This window comes from Zootermopsis nevadensis, unplaced genomic scaffold, assembly GCF_977971745.1.
Source record: "Zootermopsis nevadensis isolate Lab colony 2312 unplaced genomic scaffold, Znev_1.0 Znev_ptg000025l, whole genome shotgun sequence".
NCBI lineage: Eukaryota > Metazoa > Arthropoda > Insecta > Blattodea > Termopsidae > Zootermopsis > Zootermopsis nevadensis.
The window spans coordinates 1386418-1391404 of NW_028259157.1; positions in this window are offsets into that span (position 1 = coordinate 1386418).

Sequence of the window (4987 nt, forward strand, 5' to 3'; positions counted from 1 at the left end):
CTCGTCTTCACTCTTTTAATGCAAGATACCCAGAAAGAAGTACAAGATTCATAATACTTTTGATAAGTAATCAGCTCTTTGGCCTTTATATATATATTTTTTAACAAAAAACAGTAGAGTATTAATGTTTGAGGACCGAAAAGGAGATAAGATTCTTGCTTCCCAATTCTTCATTGTTTCCTTTCACTTGTGTTCTGTTATTATTCGTTTATTTCTCAGACAAATCCTCATTTGGAGTGATAATGGGTCATTATCAACCACCCAAACCTGCTGTACATGGAGTGTATGTATTGTAGCAATTATCAGGCGCATTATTCCATCATCTTGTCAGCGGTCTCATACAGTGTGTCTCACTAAATGCGGAATCCACTGACACTTGCCAGTGCAGCAGCCAGGAATTGAGGTGGACACAATTTGAACGTAGCCTAGCCATCACATGCTTGTAGGTGGGTTTTAACTTACAACATGGGACTCATATGAGCAAACTGTTTAATGTGATTTCATATTCCACCCAAATAAAATGATATAAAAATGCACCTGCTGATGATAATGTGAATCCTTTATGTCGTGCATTCATGGCTTAAATATGTGTTTGTTTTCACAATTGTAAACGGTGTTGTTTACTGGTCACATTCGGTGCCCTGTGCCAGTGTAATGTTTGTCATTCTGCACTTTTGAAGTGTGCAGTCTGTCTCATAAATGAAATTCTTGATCCAATAAAATAGTCTCAAATATCTGTGGAATAACGGAATGGAATGACTATCTTCTGAGGTACAGATTTTTTCCTGTGAAGTTCAGAATAAATTTCCATTTTTCAAACTTGAACATATGACATATATGTTTATATGTTTGTTTCATGAGGTGTGACAATTACATCCCTGAAATGCCCCATAAAAGCAGGATAAGACTGCTTGAACCAGATTGTGTGGGGTCAGGATAGCATCTAAAGCCAAGAGTTTGTGAACAGAATTGTGAGTATTTATGTGTCCTTTTCTAAATGCAAGGAATTTTTTGCCCAGTTTCATACACATGAAGTGCCTTAATAGCATTCTGTAGTTAATGTGAATGGATTTGTTGCAGATCACAGAGGTGGTGGCTGGGAGTGTGCAGCATTTTCGGTTCGTGGACAGGTGTTTGAGTGTCCACCAGACTAAGTAAGTGCTGCTTTGGTTTACTCTGGAAAGATGTTGCTGCAACATAATTGTCCTTAATCTTCATGCCCGAATGAGGACAAAAGTGATGATATCAAGAATAGTTTTCTGAAGATGTAGAATTAGTATTTGATACATTTGGCAAGTATCACATGAATATTCTGCTAGGAGATTTCAGTGCAAAAATGAGGAGGGAGGATATTTTCAAACCCACAATAGGTAACGAGAGTCTGCATGCACCTAGTATTGACAATGGTGTTTGGAGAAACAGATTTCGCTACGTCAAAAGATTTAATTGTAAAGAGAACAATATTTCCACATTGTGATATTTTTAAATACACTTGAACTACTCAAGATGGTAGCATAAACAATTGGATAGATCATTTTTTAGTAGATAATAGAAGGCAGACAAGTATAATTGATGTGAGATCATTCAGAGGAGCAGATTGTGATACTGACCATTATCTCATAGTGGCAAAAGTGAGGGAGAAGCTTACAGTAAGTAGACGAACTAAGCAAAAATTTTGACTCGGAAAGATTTGATTTGGAAAAATTAGATGAGAGAGAGGTAAAGGAGCAATATCAAGTTGAAATTTCGAATATATTTCAAATTTTAGAGACGGATGAAGATAATGAAAGTGTGGATATTAACAGGGAGTGGGAAAATGTCAGAAACTGCATCAAAATTTCAGCGAAAGAGAAACTAGGATACTACAGGAGAAAGCAAAATAAACCGTGGTTTGGTGAAGAATGTTCCAAATTAATAGATCGAAGGAAGCAAACAAAATTTCAATGGTTGCAGGACCAAACAAAACAAATATGGATAATCTATGTAACGTGACACGTGAGGCTAGTAGAACCTTAAGGAATAAGAGAAGGGAATAACTGAAAGGCAAAATTTCTGAACTTGAGACAAATAATAAGGAAAAAAATATCAGAGACCTGTACAGAGGCATTAATAACTTTAAGAAAGGATATCAACCCCAGACCAATTTGGTAAAGGATGATAGTGGCTATTTGCTTGCAGATCCAATAATAATTGTGAATAGGTGGAAAAATTTCTTTAGCGAGCTCTTAAATGTTCATGAGACTCGTGATATTAGACAGATTAAAATACATACAGCTGAACTGTTGGTGCCAGAACCTAGCTTAGATGAAGTTGAACTAGCCATTGGGAAGTTGAAAAGTTACAAATCTCCAGGTATTGATCAGATTCCAGCAGAATTAATTAAAGCAGGCGGCAAAAGGTTGCATAAGCTTATTCAGTTAATTTGGGATAAGGAAGAGATGCCACAACAATGGAAGGAATCCATAATTATTCCTGTTCATAAGAAGGGGGACAAGACTGAGTGAGGTAATTACCGAGGAATTTCTCTACTAGCATCCTCATACAAAATTTTATGTAGCATTTTTCTGCCGAGATTAACTCCATATGTGAACTAAATTATTGGGGATAATCAGCGTTGGTTCATATGTAACAGATAAACAATTGATTAGATCTTCTGCATCTGTCAGATACTAGAGAAAAAATGGGAGTACAGTGGAACCGTATATCAATTGTTTATAGATTTTGAAAAAGCCTATGACACTCTATGAAGTGTTACACAATATTCTTATTGAATTTGATATACCAAAGAAGCTAGTGAGTCTATTAAAAATGTGCTTAAATTAAACCTGTAGCAAAATTCATATAGGTAAATATTTATCTGAGTTATTTTCCATCAACAACAGTCTGAAGCAAGGAGATGCTTCATCTCCATTGCTCTTTAACTTTGCTCTAGAATGCACCATCAGGAAAGTCCAAGATAGGCAGGAAGGTTTGCAATTGAATGGGACACATCATCTCTTGGCACACGCTAATGGGAGGATAATCTCAGGTGGGATCTATGGGAGATAGGAGTTGAAGGAGATTGGATTTGTTTGGCCCTGGACATGGACCAGTTAAGGGCTTTGTTGAATTAGATGGTGAACTTTCGTCTTCCGTAAGCCATCTAATTAGTTAGTTAGTTTTGAGCAATATTTTTTAGGTGTGAATGGGGCTTAACATTATTGGAAACATTTGTTTTTAACTTTCCTTTGATTGTTATGACTGTGGATAAGAAAATAAATTTTTGCCAATGACTGTTATAAACATTTTTGTAAACATTATCGCATAAATTATGTAACTTTTGTTAAAACACTATTAGTAATGCATGATTTTAACAGTGATATTTACATGTGAAATGGACTTAATCAACCCTCACAGACCTAACTGGCATTGCATTAATAAATTATGGATTTTCAATATTATAAGCAGACAGGAATAATGACCGGAAATGTAAGGAATAAAAGTTGTTTAAGTAAATAGAGATAAGACTTCTTTTGTAAACACTTTTTTCTTCCAAACTGTCATATTGCTAGACATTTAAACATACATCATAGGCTATAAACTATATGCATTGATAACTTGGTTATACGTATGTCAAGACCGTCTGTGATATTTGAAGTTCTCAGAGTGGCAAGTGTGAAGATGAACATGGCCCTGTGTTTGCAAATATGCTCTTCTTATTGTCCCTTGAATAAAATGTTAATTTTCACTGGCACACTCTAAAAACTCAAAATCTTGACATACAATGAGAAAACAGTGATGTGTAACTTAACAAAAAACAATGCTCTGAAATAATGTGACCTATTTTGACATATCTAAACAAATTAATTTTTCAAAAATCTTCCCACCACTAGGTGAAATCTATATGCAATTTTCATGGTTTACCTCTGTGAAATGAACTATTAAATCATTGTACGTTCCTTAAATGTTGAATGATCAGTATTTTAAAGCAACATCTGTCCAGAATAGAAAATAATATTGTGGCTACTGTCAGATATTTGCATCGATTAATATGGTCCAATATAAATGGCTTAGATATGGTGTGGAGTTATTGATAAGTGGCTTAAGAGCATATGTGGAGGTTAGTAATTTGTGAGATGCCAAGTTTGGTAAATATCTTGTTTGAAAGCAGTAATAAAGGATTCTATGATGAGTGAAGAGGATATCATGATGTGGGGCTCAAGCTCGGGAAAGCTGGTGTCGTCCAAAGTGTATGGTGTGTAATTATAAATAGGTATTTGTGGAGCAGCCTGGTAGATGTGAGTATGTAGCAGTGATTTGGAGCATTCAATATAGAGAAGTTTCTTGGACACGCAAGTCTGAGAAAATTTTGAATGATACCAACAAGCTTTTCAGATAAAAGCTTATATTCTCTCTTAAGTATTGCCCAGGTGCATATCTTAGCCTGTGAGATCTGGTTTATTTCAACTGATACCTCCACCATGCAATTTATATCCAAGTTCATGGTGTATACGATTCTTTATTCAGTTATTACGATCTGTGTTGAACATTATGTGAACATTGTTCTTACTGGGCTGTGTTTGCATATAGGGGTTGCTGCCATACAGCATAATTTTATCTAATTGGCAACGTTTATACACTTCATGTAACAGAGGATGAAGTCGATGGCGCTGTTCGCGGTATGAGGGATGTAAGTGCTCATTGCAGGTATGTTTATAAGACAGACGTTCCTATTTCAGGAAATTTACAACTGCTATTATTTTCTCACAAGGTTTGTCCATGCGGCAGTTGAAACCTCCCGCTAAAGTCAGGGCTTCCTGTGTGATGAATTTGCGCAGTTCGATGCTTTTCTTGTTGATGCAGTTATGTTGACAAAATCAATGACTATCCTATGAGATCTAAAATTCCTTTTTTATTATTATTTATGCATAACGGACAGCGATAGTTGTAAAAATTTTCTTTAAAATAAAATAATCGATAGATCCAATCATTGGTATAGTTCGCCTCC